Source organism: Pipistrellus hanaki (genome assembly GCF_964339955.1).
Source record: "Pipistrellus hanaki genome assembly, chromosome: 3".
Lineage (NCBI taxonomy): Eukaryota > Metazoa > Chordata > Mammalia > Chiroptera > Vespertilionidae > Pipistrellus > Pipistrellus hanaki.
Genome location: NC_140505.1, coordinates 146,456,559 through 146,474,759, shown reverse-complemented (window position 1 = coordinate 146,474,759; position 18,201 = coordinate 146,456,559). Strand labels below are relative to the sequence as shown.

Here is an 18,201-nt window from a genome sequence, read left to right as displayed (position 1 = left end):
CAGCAGTTTGCTTTCTAAACTCAAGCATTTTGGGGGACCCATTCCCAGCACGCAACCCTTTCCTTCTTGTTATTGTTATGGTTTCCATGGGTTTGTTTTTGTTGTTTTTTTTCTTCCAAATTTGGGCTAACGCCGGCAGCAAGATTGTTTCCGTGGTCAGGTTCCGTTCTCCTTTCCTCTTCGTCTAGACCTGCTTTCACTCTTCAGCACTATCCCCGATGAGTTGGGGTGGCGACTCTGTTTGGGGATATCCTTTAGGCATGAACGTGGAAAACGCTATAAGGGTTAAAAAGCTACATCCCGAACAGCAAGCCAGATCCCTAGATAGGGGGCCCCCGGTTGGGGGAGAAGGGGCAGCTATTCTAAAGAGGTGGCAGGAGTCCCCACAATTTGAGAGCACCTCTCGCCCTCCCCACCTTTCTTTCCCTGAATTGACAAAGGCACTGCCTCGGTTGGGATGCTGGCCTGAGACTTCCGAGCCTGATCCTTCCGTTCCAGTCATGGCGTGTCTTGCTGAACCAGGCAACGCCGGGGACCCCTTCGCTGTGGAATGCTCGGTGCTGCCAGAAAGGCAGGATCCGTCCTTTGCTGGAAATAAAAGGCCTCTTAGGAGAGATAAATGTTTGTTGAATGAATTAATCAACAAACGAGCTTGACCTACTGCTCCTTTCCTTTTGTGGACGTGGGAGAGGATTGGGCCGGGCACAGAGGAAATGGTTGGGTGTGACGACAATTTTTGCTTTCAATGCCAGGAGTGGGAGGTGTCGAACTGTCTTTTTGTAATGGTTGTTTGATTCATGCTTTTGAAGGCCAACCTGGGGCATATCTAATTCAAGTGGCTTCCAACTGAGGCCTGATGAGCTTGGGGTTTTGCTGTTACGCTTTGGGCTAGATTGCATGGGAAACAGGGCCCTTACCCACTTTTTGCGACAGTACACCACCAAACGCTTATTGGTAAGAAGTGTTACGGTTTTGTTTTATGTTCAAGCTAATGTTTTAGAAGAGCAGCGGCTTTCAAACTACCGAGTGGTAGAGAGCGATGAATTCAATGGATTACCATGAGTTTTTATTCTTTAATGCATAGAATTAAAAACAATCAGTATGCCATATATGGTGATGCTAATTACTATTCTGTAAAACTTTAATTTGATCACGCATGCATCCTTTATAATAAAAGGCTAATGTGCAAATCCACCGGGCTGTACGACCGGTTGCTATGACGCACACTGATCACCAGGGGTCAGACGCTCAATGCAGTGGCTGTCCCCTGTTGGTCAGTGCGCTCCAACAGTGGGGGTCACTGCTCATGGATGGTGAAGCCTGGCTCATGGTTGGTGAGCCCAGCGGCTGCAGCACTATGGACCCCTTGGGGGATGTCTGCCAGCTTAGGCCCACTACTCCCCAGGGGCAGGCCAGGGGGGCGGGGACCCCCCAGTGCATGAATGTCATGCACCGGGCCTCTAGTATGTATATATTCTTAGTTATGACATAAAATGTATTTCTCACTATGGGTTGTTATCAAAGAATTTTGAAAGCTACTAAGAGCAAACCTATCCTAAGACAGGAAAAGTAGCCACAAATACTAGTTGTCAACTCTGAATTTTCAGGAATGCATTGTCAAGGTAGATGGTTAGAAGGCAGATAGTTATCTTCTGTAGAATTATTTGTCTGTTACAACCTGATAAAACAGAGTGGTTTTGTTTCCTGAGGGCTATGGAGTTCAGTGGACTGTTCCAACTTGTTAAACAGCTGATCTTTAAGACGATTCTCAAAATTCTATTTATCCAACATCTCCATTTCCCTGAATTGGGCTTAAAGACTAAATTTGCTTCTTTCTACCTTCCATTTCCATCTACATAGTTTTGTTCTCAGGTTGACTTTCTTTGATCTGGCCCTAGCCTATATTTCTATCTTTATCACTGTTTATTCCTTAAGGTAGCCAGCTTCTAAGATAGCTCCTAAAGAATCTCACCTCCTAATATTCCTGCACATTTCTAATCCTCTCTCCTTGAATGAGGATTGAACCTAGTGATATTCTATTAAGCGTAGGTGATGGCTTGAGACGTCCAGGACTAGATTACAAAATGGCTTGCATCTTGCTCCCTCTTCTCTCCCTCGTTTGCTTTGAGGAAAATCTGCTGCCATCTTTGGACTGTCCAATGGAGAGGGCTATGTGTCCTGGAACTGATGTGTCTGGTAGCAGCCAGGGAGAACCTGAGGGTTGCCCACAATCATATGACTAAGCTTGGAAGCTGACTTTGCTTGGTTGAACCTCAAGATGACTGCAGCCTTAGCTGATACCTTAGCAAGAGGGCCCAGCCCTCTCACAGAACAAAGTGATAATACATGTTTGTTGGTTCAAGCTGCTAGGTTTAGGCTTAGTTTATTACTTAGCCATAGATAACATACATTCCTCTTTATACACTCTATGCTTTTGCCAAAATGTATTGCTCAGTGTTCTCAATACAAACCATTTCCCATTCAAACTGGTCTGCTTGATTGGAGTGTTCTTCATACCTTCCCTTCGCTGCCATTACTATAAATCTAAACTCTGTCTTGCCTTTGAAGCCGTGCTTAAATATTATATCTTTCATTAATTTTTTTTAAATCAATCTTTATTGTTCATATTATTACAAAGGTTCCTCATTTCTTCCCCCCTCCACCAGGTTTCCACCCCACCCTCTGCCCCCTCCCCACCCCCCATTGTCCTCATCCATAGGTGCACAGTTTATGTTCAGTCTCTTCCGGAATCCACCACTCCTCCTTTCCCAGATAACTGTCAGTCCACTCCCCTCCCATATCGCCGACTCTACTACAATCAACAGCTAATATTGTTCATCAGGTTTTTCAATATCCTTTTTGTTGTTGTTGTGTTTTTTTTAATTAATTAACTTTTACACTTCTAAGAATAAATTTTAAAATCTAATAATTTTAAACCTTGTTTTTTTCTGCCCTGGGAATTGAGAAGCAAACTTGTTTACATGTAAACTTGCCCTTAGGCTATCAAAGGGTATAGCCATTCAAGTGTAAATGAATACATTGTTTAAAGATAGCTGCTGGGCCGAGACTGGTTTGGCTCAATGGATAGAGCGTCGGCTTGGGGACTGAGGGGTCCCGGGTTCGATTCCAGTCAAGGGCATGTGCCTTGGTTGCGGGCGTATCCCCAGTGGGGGGGTGTGCAAGAGGCAGCTTGAGAGATCGATGACTCTCTCTCATTGAGGTTTCTGACTCTCTATCTCTCTCCCTTCCTCTCTGTACAAAATCAATAAAATATATTTAAAAAATAAAAAAAATAAAAAAAATAAAGATAGCTGCTGGGAGAGAATCCAAGATGGCTGAACAGGTAGACACCTAGCCGCAGCCGCACACAACAATTTCAATAAGATACAACTAAAATATAAAATGGACATTACCCAGAACTACAGGAAAGTCAACTGACTGTAAATTCTACAACTAGAAGCAAGGAGAAGGTCAGAAGGAAGAGCGGAGGAGCTGTAAAAGCCTAAAGTACGGAGATGCGCAGCGTGCACAGAGAGGAAGGGCGGGGCGGCTGAGTGCCTGGCTGGCCTTCCCTAGTGGGAAGAAGATAAAAGCTCCGACTGTGCTGGGCCCCAGTTCCTACTGCTCTGAACCCCAGTTCTAGGCCAGACCCTGGGGACCCAGGCTCATCCAGAGGGAGCTGGGCTGTAAGGCGGAACCCCGGGGGAGCGGCGAAAGGAGGTCCCGGAGGCGCGCACATTGCGCGCAGAGAAGGGACCGTTGGCTGTCCCGCAGGATTTCCCTGGCAGGAAGGAGACTGGGGCTCCGGACTGCCCTGAACGCCACCTCCAATCCCACTTCCAACTGAACTGAACCCCAATACTGGGCTCATTGGGGGAAAGCCTAGACTGTTTGGTAGCAGGCAAAAATCAAGGGCACCTTTTACTCAGAGGAGCTTGCAGCAAGTACTGAAGGACCCTGAGAGTCAGGAGCCGCATAGGGAAGGGCTGACAGAAGCCAAAGCTGTAGGCTCCACCCTGAAACCCCGCCCCATCTGGGAAACTGTGAAAATGCCCAGACAAAAGAAATGGAGGACAAAAAGCGACTGGATATAGAGTTCAAATCTACGCTTATAAGGTTTTTCAAGAATTTCCTAGAAAAGATCGATAAGACCTATGAGGATATGAAAAGGGATCAACTAGGATTAATAAGGAATCAACAAGAAATGATAAGGGATCAACAAGAAATAAAGAATACATTGTCTGAAATAAAAAATATTATACAGAGTCCTAAAAACAGAATGGGAGATCGCAAGAATCAAGTAAAAGATTGGGAACATAAAGAGCCAGAAGACACTCCTCCACAGAAGCTAGAAGGCAAGAGAATCCAGAAAATTGAAGATAATGTAAGAAACCTCTGGGACAACTTCAAGCGAACCAACATCAGAATTATGGGGGTCCCAGAAGATGAGAGAGAGCAAGATATCGAAAACATACTGAAAGAAATAGTGACAGAAAACTTCCCCCACCTGGTGAAAGAATTTGACTTACAAGTCCAGGAAGCGCACAGAACTCCAAACAAAAGGAATCCAAAGAGGACCACACCAAGACACATCATATTATAATTAAAATCCCAAGAGCAAAAGACAAAGAGAGAATATTAAAAGCAGCAAGAGCAAAGCAGGTAGTTACCTATAAAGGAGCACCTATACAATTGTCAGCTGATTTCTCAACAGAAACCATGCAGGCCAGACGGGAATGGCAAGAAATATTCAAGGTGATGAATAGTAAGAACCTACAGCCAAAGATAATCTATCCAGCAAAGCTATCACTCAGAATCAAAGGTAAAAAAAGCTAAAGGAGTTCATCAACACCAAACCAGAATTATATGAATTGCTGAAGGGGATTCTTTCGGAAGAGAAAGAAAATAAAGAAAAAATTATGAACAACAAATACGTAAATATCAACAAGTGAATCTAAAAACCAAGGGAATTTAAAAAAAATCTGATGAACAATATTAACTGTTGAATATAATAGAATCAGAGGTATGGAAGGGAAGTGAACTGACGATTCTTAGGGAAAAGGGGAGAGGGGAATGTGGGAAGAGACTGAACATAAACTGTGCACCTATGGATGAGGACAATGGGGTGGGGAGGGAGCAGAGGGTGGGGTGGGAACCTGGTGGAGGAGAGCAATGGAGGGGGGGGGGGGGCGGGAAAGGAACATTTGTAATAATATGAAAAATAAAAATTTATTTAAAAAATAAATAAATAAAGATAGCTGCTGGTTGGAATTGGATTACTTGTTCTGGGTGGGAAGGGCTTGTCCTCCCCTTTCTCCATTAAAATTAAGGTGTTAGCTTTAAAACCTCTTTTTGGCAAGAGACCTTAAACTTTCAGAACTTTAAGTTTTTCAGATAGTAAATCAGTTACTTAGCATTTTCTCAAATCAATAATACCTCCATATGCCCAAGGATACACCTCGCACAAAAGACATTTCCAAATAGATCAACCAACCTCATCCAGACCCCACACAAGGCACTCACAGATCAACACCCCAGCGCTATACTAACTCAACACATCCAGATCTAAGTCTTCATCACTTGATTCAGCAGACCCTCAAGTTCCCCCAAAAGTTTCCAGCCATGTCTGAGAGGCAGCCCTGGGGCGGGGGCAGGAGAGGAGCGAGCTGCTCTGGGCCTGGCCTCTGTTGCTCTGGTCCGCTCTACAACCAGCTGCTCCAGGTCTGGCCACTGCCACTCCCGGCCTGGCTGCTGCTGCTCCGGGCCTGGCTGCTCCCGACCCGGCTGCTCTGGGCCCAGCCGCTCCGGGCCTGGCCACTCCCGGCCTGGCTGCTGCTGCTTCGGGCCTCATTAATTTTTTTTTTTTTTTTTTTTTTTTTGTATTTGATGTTCTTATTAGAAACGATCTCATTCTACTTTGAACTTAGTGCTTTATAAATATCTTTCTGTGACACTTTAAAAAAAATCCTCACCCGATGACATGTTTTCCTTTAATTTTAATAGAGAGGAAGGGAAGGAAAGAGAGATAGAGATAGAAATAGAGATAGAGATAGAGCTAGAGCTAGAGAGAGACATTGATGTGAGAGAGAAACATCGATCAGTTGCCTCCCATAGGCACCCCAACTGGAGATCAAACCCATACCCTGGGTATGTGCCCTGGACAGGACTCGAACCCAAGACCCATCAGTGCTTAGGAGATGCTGCAATCAACAGAGCCACACCAGCCAGGATGTAGCACTTCTCTTTGTGTTGTTTGTGTACTAGATTTTATGCTAGGGTCTTTTCAGGCTAAAACCTGGTTAATCACACCTAGCCTGATCACTTATAAAAAGAAGGTACTTTTTCAGTGTATGGATGAATTAAATAAGTTTTGTTGTTGTTGTTGTTTATAGCATCTATCACCATCTGAATTATATTGAATTGTTTACTTGTTTCTTCGTCTTTATTACTAGAATGTAAGTTTCATGAGGACAGGAATTTAATCTGCTTTGATCACTGTCAGCTCCAGCACCTAGAACAGTGCCTAACAATATATTCAGGAGTAAATAGTTTTGAATTTCTCTAGGATGGGGAGAAAACATATGATCTAATACAGGTTTCCACCCCCACCCTCACTCCATCGCCATTCAAAAGTAAAGTATACCTATGAAACTTTTGTAAGCCATTATGGCTTAAAGCAGTGGCTCCCAATGTTGGGCACATGCCCCACAAGGGAGCAATTTAATTTTTAAGTCAGGGGGTTGGGTTGGGGGAGGCAATGGAGAATGAGTTATTAACAGTGATATTTTTTTTGCACTTCTTATGGTTCTAGGGGCCTTATATACAATATATAAATATATATTGTGACATATTTATGTATTTCAGTCCTCTATTATGTTTTGAAACTTCATTTGCTATATTTTTATATTACTTCATATTATTATTATTATTATTATTATTATTAACAATTTCTTAGTGATTTCTCCTCAGTACTTCAACTGTCCTTTCATTCTTTTATTTTTCTCTTCCATGGATTCCACATTCTTTGAAAGCTTGTTTAGACCAAGTTAATGGCCATTCAGGCTTCCTCCACATGAATAGGAGTTCACTTTTTGAATAGAATTATATGTCACGGGGGCCCGGGGGTGGGGGGGGGGCAATCAGGATTTTAGAGATGCTTAAGTGGGGCATGGCCAATAAAAGGTTGGGAGCCACTGGCTTAAAGCAAAGAAGAAACTAACATTGATTTGTATGCTGGTGATGAGTGTAGCTCCCAGGGAAGGAGCTTTTGGGTGGCACTCTTACTGCTTGGGATATGTGATGCCTCTCTAACAGGTCCCTGCACAACAAATGCCGAAAGCTGTTTTCACTTTTTGCTTTTTTCGTAGAAGTGAAATCCATTTTGAGTTTATTTCTGTTAGTGAAAACAGGTACTACTGTAGGTCTTTTGTAAGAGCCAAGAGGAGTAAGGTGAACTTTTGAAAAGTGGGGATAGCTGTATGTCTAAAGGATATCTATTGCATCCAATAAACGTATTGGCCAAAGCAGAACTCTTGATTTCCCTAGAAAACTGTTCTCCTAATTTTTACAGTATAAAAGACTAACACCACCTTTCATGAAAGAGTTCAGGCCCCAGACCAGGGACTCATCTTGAGTTCTCTTTTTTTCTCAATGATCTCGTCTATTAGCAAGTTTTGAGGAATCTGCCTTCAAAAAAATTCAGAATCTTCTTACCATCTCCACTGCTTTGGTGCCAATGCAAGCAACTGCCACCTTTGTCCTGGTTCACTGCAAAACGCCATAACCTAACTCATCTCTGGTCTTCTCTACTTGGTGCTCAGGGTCCATTCCCTGCCCAACAGTCCAAAACATCTTCACAGACATAAATCAAATCCCTTAGTTAAAGGGATAAATTATTCTCTTTATCTAAAGCCCTCCAGCGCCTCCTAATCAGAATAAAGTCCATATTCCTTACCCACCCTTTCCTTCTCTGGTTTTGTCCTTGCCCATCTCCTCAAACCTCATCTCCTGCCATTCTTGTCCTTAGCACCATAAACTAGCCACATTGACCTTCCTTCAGGCCCTAAAACACTTTAAGTTACTCACTTTACAGGGCTCTGCACTTGCTGTTTCTTCCACCTTGAAATCTCCTTGTGTGGTTGACTTCACTTAAATACCACCTCTTCAAAGAAATTTTCCTTGACCATCCCAGCAAAAGTTGCCCCCTTCCGTGCATTTCCTCATTGCCCTATTATATTTTTATTGCATTTGTTTCATGATGTGAAAATATTGTATATTATTTTTAAAATATATTTTATTGTTTTTTTACAGAGAGAAAGGGAGAGGGTCAGAGAGCTAGAAACAATGATGAGAGAGAAACATCGATCAGCTGCCTCCTGCACACCCCCCACTGGGGATGTGCCCGCAACCAAAGTAAATGCCCTTGACCGGAATCGGACCTGGGACCTTTCAGTCTGCAGGCCGATGCTCTATCCACTGAGCCAAACCAGGTTTCAGCTGAAAACATATTATTTAATCCTTATTTCTTTGCCTGTGATCTCCTCTCCTTTTCTAGCATCTTCCTTACCAAACCTCTTTTGGGAATGTTAACTTCATAAGGAAAAGTTTTGTTTGGCTCATCATTGAATCCTTAGTGCCTAGAACAGTGCCTAATATAGAGACGGAGTTCAATAAATCTTAGCTGAACCAGTACATTTAACTTTATCCCTCAGTGCCTACCACATAATAAACTGAATAAACATTTGTTGCAATTGCTTGATAGTGGAAAAAAATAGGTTTTTCTTGAGCCCTCTTCTCTAAATCATAAGCATGAGAATTGAGTCTAAGACTTGCTTTCTAATGGCTTATTACCTAATTAATATGACCATTTGCTATGTACACAGCCTGACATTATTGTCCAGAGAGTGCTTTTTAAAATTCAAGTATGGACACTGACATTATGGAGAAATAATGAAATTCTACCACCCAACTTCTGTCCCTCTTCAAAACACATTCTTCCCTTTACTCCAATGACGTTCCTATTTTCTTAGTATCAATCTCTCCCAAGTTCCTCCATAAATTCCTCTCTCTACTCCTGTATACTATTCTTATAATATTGTGTATTATTCTTGGGATCATGGTTAGTGGGCACTCAAAAACTGAAGGGTTGTATTTTATCTTTGCAATGCAGAGCTCCCAAGCCCAAAGAGATAGTATTAGCTTTGGGAGCACCCTGGCAACTTTGGCATATTTTCCTGGTGTTGAAGAACACTCAACTAAGTAGCAATTGCTGTGTAACAAATCGCTCCAAAACTTAGTGGCTGAAACTCTCAAGGCTTCTCCGAATCAGACATTCAAGAGCAGTTCAGTTGTGTGTTTTGGTTTGAGGTCTCTTAGGAGGTTGCCGTCAGCTGACAACTATTCTGGGACTGGAAGATCTGTTTCTAAGGAGACTCACTCACATGCTGGCAAGTTGGTGCTGCCCAGTTGGCTCCGACCCAAGGAGGCTTCTCCATAAGCTTTCTTTAGTGCCTCACAACATGGCAGCCAGCTTATCCCAGAGCAAGGGATCCAAGAGAGATCAAGGCAGAAGCTGTAATGTCTTTATAAACTAGCCTCAGAAGTCACACTTATTATATCTGCCATATTCTATTAGTCACAAAGGCAAGTCCGGGTTCAATGGAGGAAGGGACTCTACGAACACCTGAATGCCCGCAGATGAGGCCGTTTTGGGGCCACCCTGGAAGCTAGTTGCTACAGAGAAGTTGTCAGTAGCCAACTTCTAATTTACACGAAACATAATATGCAATAAAAAGTGGTTTAAATAATAGGGACACTTTCTTTTATATTATTGATTTTACATAGAGAGGAATTGAGAGGGAGAGAGAGTTAGAAATGCCGATGAGAGAGAAACATCGACCAGCTGCCTCTTGCACACCCCCCACTGGGGATGTGCCCTGGACCGGAATCGAACCTGGGACCTTTCAGTCCCCAGGCCGACGCTCTATCCACTGAGCCAAACCAGTTTCGGCGATAAGGACACTTTCTCTCTCACCCAATAGGAAGTCTACATATGGGACAATCCTAGGGTTAATTCTTGGCTTTCATAATCTCTTTAAAGACTAAGATCTCACCATGTTTTCACTCTGACACCTTTGGCATCCTGAATATGTCTTCTGTCAGGGTCATATGTTGGATGCAGAGGTTTCAGGGGTCATATGTAAATAGGACCACATCCACTGAAAAAGAAAGGAATGTTAATTCTGTGAGTCAATTTTATTATGAGAGATAATATGTTCTACTGTAGGTAGCTCAGATCCTCTTGGCCAGAATTGGGTAGCCTAGTCAAGCATAAAAAGCACATTATATTGTGAATTCAGATGTTTGCAAGCACTAATGTTTTTTTTAAGTGCACACCCTATTTTTCAGCCAGAAAAAGAAAATTGTGGTACCCACAGAAACTCAAACTTAAAAAAATATATATACATATAAATACTTTTATATTTTCGTATAAATATATTCAATTCTGTCAGGACTGTAGAATTTCCCAGTCTACCACTATTCTGTTTCTCTTATCGCCTCCCCAAATAAAGGATAAATAAATGGTTTGAATAACTACCTTTTGTGGTATTTAGCCATTGACCTTTTCATGTGACCCTGAAATGGTCCATTTTGGGAGTTGTGGAATGTACTACTGAATGTGAACAAAATAGTGTCAAAAAAATGAAGAACTTACTGACTATAGTTCTTTCACAGGGTAAATTGACACTGGCTGATAAGCAGTAAGTGGCATGGAAAGTGAAAGCAAAATCACAGATGTATGTTCTCACATATGTGCTTAGAGGTTATTAAGAATTTTCTACGATTACACTAAGAATCAAGAATTCAGTTAGAAAACAATATGTGTGTATAATTAGTAAAGACTCACGTGTTTTATTGAATAGTAAGTATACTATGCTCCATGCTTTTGGAAAATTAAAAATTTTTTCAAACTTTTACCCAAAGTAAGGTAACTCAGAAAAGCTTTATTTTTACAGTTCTTGTTAATGGTATCTTTTCTTGCCCAAAGAAATGATAGCAACTGAATGATGTGTTCTCCTCAAAATACTCTTACGCTGCAGTGAACTTACTTCCTGGTCTTCATTTCCCAACCTTTCTTTATCCAAGGCTAAGGAATTTATTAACCTAACATACCTGCAATTCTGGTTCTTAGATGGAAAGCTTTTTACTATCTGGGATTGGTTCTGGGATCCTTACTCAGGTAAAACTCCCACTGTTTTGGTTGAAATCGTAGGCACCTTGTGTCTGTTTAAGACACCTGTAACCAAGTCACTTCGTTTTGGGACACCTGGTGCTAATGCCACTTTTCTGCCCCTCTCCCATTCAGTGACACCAGAAATGACAGTCTAGACCCAGCCCATCCTGAAACTGTGAAATGTGTTTTTCTTTAAAAAAAAAAAAATTTTTTTTTTAAATTGATTTCAGTGAGGAAGGGAGAAGAGAAACATCGATGATGAGAATCATTGATTGGCTGCCTTCTGCACACCTCCTACTGGGGATGGAGCCTGCAACCTGGACATGTGCCCTTGACCAGAATAGAACCGGTGACCCCTCAGTCTGCAGGCCAATGCTCTATCCGCTGAGCCAAACCTGCGGTGGCTAAATGTGTTTTTCTCGAGGTGAACCACGTGCATAACACACCCCTTTTGAGTGAGAAATTGGCATTGTGTAGCCATTTGTCAACCTGTGTGAAGTCAACCAACTCCCCAAAGTTGCTGTCTCAGGGATACATTTTATTCGTGGCTGAAAACACTAAGTGAGGGATGTTACAGGACAGGGAGAATAAGATGTTTATTTTCCTGGTGGTTCAGTGGGAGTAAGTAAAAAAACAAAACAACACATACACACAAAACTGGGCCGGGCACATGCTTTGTTTGAACCACGAAGCAATGCGTTCAGGGAGTGAAAGACACGTCTCTCAGACACGTCTTGCCCTTTTGTCTACATCCACGGGAGCCGCGCGCGCGAGTGTGTGTGTGTGTGTGTGTAGGGGGTCCCGAGTCCAGGAGCCGTGTGTGTTTGGGGGGTATGGGTGTGTGTCTAGCCGTGTGTGTGTGTGTGTGTGTGGGGGGGGGGGGGGGGGGCGAAGGAGGTGTCCCGAGTCCGGGAGCTGTGTGTTTGGTGTATTTGGGGTGTGTGTGTGTGTGTGTACGTGTTAGTGATGTGTGTGTTAGGTGTGTGTGTGTGCGCATGTGTTAGGGGTGTGTGTGTAGCTGTGTGTGTTAGGTGTGTGTGTGTATGTGTTAGGTGTGTGTGTGTTAGGTGTATGTGTGTGTGTGCTAGGTGTGTGTGTGTGTGTTAGGCCAGGGGTGTATGTGTTTGGGGTGTGTGTGTGTGTGTGTGTGTGTGTGTGTAGGGTGGGGGGTCCGGAGTCAGGCTGTCCGAGGAAGCGCCCAGACGCCGCTCCTTTCCTCTCAGGATGCCCGCCGGCTCCTCGCAAGGCCGGAGGCCAGGCCGCGGGCAGCCTGGAGCTGCAGGAGGGGCGCGAAGGAAGCGAGGGCAGCCGGTCCAAGGATGAGCTCTGAGCGGCGCCAGCCTGGGGGGCGGCAGCGGCGGGGCATGCGCAGAGAACCTGGGTGAGGGAAGACGGGGCGGGGGCGGGGGGTGGAGAGGGAGGCGGGGGGCGGGGCCTCGGGCGCGCAGCCGCAGTAGGCCTCCGGAAATTTGCCTCAGGCCCACGTGACCGTGACTCACCAAGCCCCGCCCCTGAGCCCGGGGGGGGGGGGAGGGAAGAGGGAGAGGGAAGAGGTCTGGGAGCAGGAGGGGCGCGAGGGGGCGGGGAGTGAGGGGAAGGAAGCGAGGGGAAGTGGGGAGAGGAGGGGGGGAGGGAAGCGAGACCGGAGGGAAGAGGCGATGGCGGGAAACTAGAGGAGCGGAAGCGCGGGCCCTTCGCTCGGCCCCACGGCCAGGGAGCGAGGCGCCTGGAAGCAGCCCCGTCGTCTAGCTTCCGCCAGCTGGGAGGCCGCCAAGGGCGCGCCGGCCGCCCTCGCCCGCAACACGGAGAACCTAGAGAGCCCTGGAACGTCAGGGCGGGTTCCCGGGTGCTTTGAGGAAAGCTGCGCCTGGGCCTCGAGGCCCGCGGAGTCTTCGCGGACGCGTCACGCCGCGCAAGGGATGCCTGGAGCGGGAGGTGGCAGCCTGGGAAAGGAGCACGCCCTGCTGGCGCCGCCCGGGCCTGTGGACGTGGCTCATGACGCGGGAGCTGGGCTGTGGAACGCGTGCACCGAGGGAGGGGCCCAGGGGTGAGGTCTGGGCCCATGTGGGCCCAGAGGCACTGGCATCTGTAGGATGCCAGCCCCGGACCCCCCAGAGGAAGCCCTCGAGGCTTCGGGGAACCAGAGGCCTGTCTGCAGATGGTTCTCCGTGGGGATGCCGGAAAACCAGAGATGTCTGAGACATCTCAGTCAGAGATGTCTGAGAATACACAAACACCGTATCTCTCTGCTTTTGTAAAGAAACATTTATTACAGCAGTCTGTTTAATATCTCGTGTCCTTTTAGCTTCTTTCTAGTAACAGTGACCTTTTCCTCAGGTCATTCCGTTCAAGTCTTGGAAGCAAATTAAACAAAACACTACTAGCCTGGATTAGAAAATTCAGGTCTTTGTCTACTCAACCACGTGGCCCAGGCAGACCTAGATGTGGGTTTGCTTTTCAGGTCTCCTGACCAAGGCTTCTGCTGGGGGCCTTTTCTCTCATTCCCACCTTGAGGCTAAAGTCTAGGTTAGGGAATGCAGCAGAACCTGCCAGGTGACCCTTATATCTTCGTTTTCACCTTTGACAAGAAGTATTTGTATTGTTTCCTGCTGGGCTTTTGCAGTCAGAATTAGTGTAACTAATAAGAATAGGTACTTTTAGGTTGTTTATAAATACATGACTACTCAGTGATTATTAACCGGGTGAGGTAGGGGCTACTGTTCCATTGTCTACCTTACCTTATTCCTTACAGATAGGAAATGGAAGCCTGGACAAGCAGATAAAGTCCAAGGCCACCCAGCCTGTAAATGGAGGAAGTGGAATTTGAACTCAGATTGTCCACTGTAAATCTTAGACTATGATCACTATGCTATAGAACTTCCCTATTAACAAACGTTATTGCATTGAAATATTAAATTTACATTTTGGTGGGATTTTTTTTTTTTTTCTTTTTACTTACTTAGCCTTCCTGAAATTTATTTTGGGGAGATGTCTAAATTTAGTTTGGATAGAAAAAAAGAACACAATTTGAAAAAGAAACTCCTGTGATAAAACCATGCATTCCAAGCTAGTATTACATTTTTCTTGTCTGTAAGATTATTGAAATATTTGCCCTAGGAACTTAATTTTTTTTTTTTTTCAGGAGACATTTTTGTGGTCATATATCTTTAGCCCCTGGTGTACAATGAACCATCAAGGAAAATGACAATGAAGCTTTTCATTTGTCAGTGTCCGAGAAATATATATAGACTGAAAAGTACCCGGAAGTGAACACCTTGAAAACGTCAATGACATGATGCAGATGAAAAGGGAGTTTCCAAAAGAAACATAAATATTGGATGGATTCAGTAGGAAGATGCTTTGTTTTTTATTTCTTTCTGAAACCTTTTCTACCCTTGAGAACGTTCCCCAACTCTCCAAGTCTGATTAGAAGCCTCTTCTATGGCATCTGAGTCTACTCCTGTGGGGGCCTCACCACACTGTGTTCCCATTGCTTGTTCACCTGGCTCCACCTCCCAGGAGATTCTTAAGTTTCTTGAAGGGCAGGCATTCTGTCCTGTTCAATAGCATGTCCCAAAGCTCAGCATAGTTGTTTGTCTTAAAATAGGAGCTCAGCAATACTGTGTGGTTAAAAGGATGTATTGGTCAGCCTTATCTTGTTAGGATGTACTGCACATGTGTCAAACACAAGGCCCGCGGGCCAAATCCAGCCCGCCAGGCCTTGCACTCCGCTGTCAGTTTATGACATTGTCAGTTTATGACTGTTCAGTAAACCATTCGGCCCGAGATTTAGGCTGGATTTTAGATTTTGGCCCCTTCTCTGATTGAGTTCGACACCCCTAATGTACTGAGTTGGGATTTAACAGAAACCATGAGACTGTATTTAGTTTGACCCATTGGGAATAGAGTCTCTGTGCAGTCTTGTTCAGTCTGTCTGTCTGTCTGTCTGTCTATCTATCTATCTATCTAACTATCTAACTATCTATCTATCTTTACCACTAGCCAGAGGTCTGGGATATAGATTTTGTTTTGGTGTGTATATATCCCATTGCTCATTTATTATTTTGCACATACCGTAATAGTTTTTGATGTTTATTAAATAAGACCAAAAACAACCTGAAATTTTTTTTCTGGTTAGCTAACTTTATTTCAGCACTCAATTAATGGTCAGAGACTTAACCACAACTTTAATCTTGACTTCACAATTTTGGGTCTTTAGAATGATTGGATCATGGGATTTTTTTTTATTGCCAAAGGAAACCTTATAATTGTTCTGTCCAATACATTACTAGACATGTGAAGCTATTGAAATTAGTAAAAATTAAATAAAAAATGAAATTCCTTAATAGCATTAGTTACATTTCAAATGCTTAATAGCCACATGTGACTAGTAACTACTTTTACTGGACAGCACTGACATAGATATTTCTTTTTTTTTTTTTTAAATATATATTTTATTGATTTTTGTACAGAGTGGAAGGGAGAGAGATAGAGAGTTCGAAACATCAATGAGAGAGAGTCATCGATCAGCTGCCTCTTGCACACCCCCTACTGGGGATATGCCCGCAACCAAGGTACATGCCCTTGACCGGAATCGAGCCCGGGGCCCTTCAGTCCCCAAGCCGACTCGATTGAGCCAAACCGGTCCCGGCTGACATAGATATTTCTATTATTGCAGAAAGTTCTATTCTACAGAGCTGATAAGTTACCAAAAAAGGTAAGAGGGCATAGTTTTAAATGTTTTTTAAAAACTGATTTCAGAGAGAGAAAGGGAGATGGAGAGAAACATCAATGTGAGAATAAAACATCAATCAGCTGCCACTTGCACACCCCCTACTGGAGATGAATCCTGAAACCCAGGCCTGTGCCCTGATGGGGATTCCAGCTGTGACCTCCTGGTTCATGGGTCCATGCTCAACCACTGAGCACACTGGCTGGTTGGGGGCATAGTTTTATTAGCTTAAATATATTACTATTACTAAAAAATATTTCAGATTGCTTAGCAGTTCTACATACAAAGAACAAAACATATTTCATATAGGATAAAATTTTCTTCCTTAACAGTTTGTTTAAATTAATGCACATTTAAACATATTCAGAACTGATGGTTCCAAGGGATTCCTCTTTGTGTTCCCTTAAAGTGACTATTCACCCCAATTAAGTAGAGAATCTTAATTTTTTTCTATTTAAAAATAATCAATTTGCATCACTGAACAAATTTGACATTCATTAGATTCAGCTGTGCATTTTAAGCTAGCATGATTGAGAAACTAAAACAGTCAGTGATGTTGGTAAAGGGCAAGTGCCAGATAGTTTTGGACTGACCAAATATATATGTAATGACATCACACATGCAATACAGACAGTTCTCAGTTTACAGACACTCTTCAGAAGCAGCCCAACTAGAAAACATGCTGGTGTACTTTCTTTAAACTCCCTGTTAGACCAGTGTCACCAAGGTATCCATTGTACAAACAAGTTAGGGGGGAGGAAATATATATATATATATATATATATATATATATATATATATATATATATATATACACACACACACACACACACACACACACACATACAAACACATATACATACTTGGAATTCTTAGAGAATGTTTAGCTTGAATTGTAGAGGCAATAAAGAAGCTGTGAAAAACCCTGGGAAATTAGTAGAGGTTATTAGTAGAGCAGATTTGCTTAAGTGGTAACCCCCTGACAAAAATAGTCTAGTTGTCTAGTTCCATCTTTCCCCACTAGGTCTGCCCCTTTTCACTGAGTTTTTCTCCTAGTCCCACAGTCTTCTAAAATTCTCTGATTTCCTTTGTGCTCCAGTTTCAGTTCCATCAATTCAGAGTTTTGTGGTCTTGGGCAAGTTTGGTAGCTTCTCTGAGCCTCAGTTTCCTAAATTATGAAATAGGAATAATACCATGCTGGTTGTCAAGAATTAAAAGACAATTTATTTGAAAATACTTCATAGATTAGAAAACTAATATAAAAACAAATGATTATGAGTGTGTATATTATTAAAACTCAAGGATACCTCCACCCCCAAGGTTAAATGGCCATCAGTCTTGTGCATATGTTGGGAATCTGGTTCATTTGAATATTTAAGCCAGTTGATGGTTTGACGGTTCTTGGTGGGGTAAGGGATAGGTGTTCTGGGAAGTGGAAGAGAGATTTTAAAAAGGATATGGTAGGTTGTGAAAGAAAATAGTTGAAAATGTATAAGGAGGTTGAGTAAATACCACCTTTTCCTTTAAGGAATGAATGTAATTGCTTGCATTTTCTACTTCCTTCTTCTGTTTCATTGATTATTCTTAAGGCTAAAGTTTCTGCTTTACATTCTAATTCATCTGACATAGCATGTTTTTAAAAACTTAGTATTGTCTACTTTGACTTTCCAGTGGTTTTTTGCTGATGAAGATTCTGCGAAGGGCAAATTCAAAGTGCAGCTGGCTGCCACAGCTCAGGGATGGAAAGGTAATGGTTGTGGTTATAGGATGGGGCTAGGCAGCTATGCATTTAGTCCTCAGAGAAGCAGTACCAACCAGTCGCCAACACTTGCTGGCCATAGGCAGACGCAGCAGTAGTTAGACCAGACCAATTTAAACTACACCAAGCAAAAACAAACAAAAATAAAAATGGGGGAAGAGGGAGAAGGAAAGAAAAAGAAAGGGAAAGGGAGAGTGAGAGAAGTAACGGGAGTAGAAGTGGGTAAAGAGGAAAGGAAGGACACCAAAGAAAGTGATGGATATGATTACATTCTAAGCATAGTACATGTATTAACTCATTTAAGTCTCATGACAACCCTATGGGTTAAGCACTATTACCCACCCCCATTTGATACATGAGGCATTTAGGTCCAGAGATGTTGAGCAACTTATTCCCAACGTCACATAGCTCCAAAGTGGTAAAAATGGGACTTGAATTCAGCCATTCTGATTCTGGAGTTTGTGATCTTAACCACTA

At 43.2% G+C, this 18,201-nt stretch overlaps 1 long non-coding RNA gene across 1 annotated transcript in view; it reads left to right on the top strand.

The window, feature by feature from the left end:
• LOC311618919 overlaps positions 1-18,201 on the top strand; it is a 422,988-nt gene that overhangs the window by 60,012 nt on the left and 344,775 nt on the right. The gene's annotated exons all lie outside the window — the stretch shown is intronic.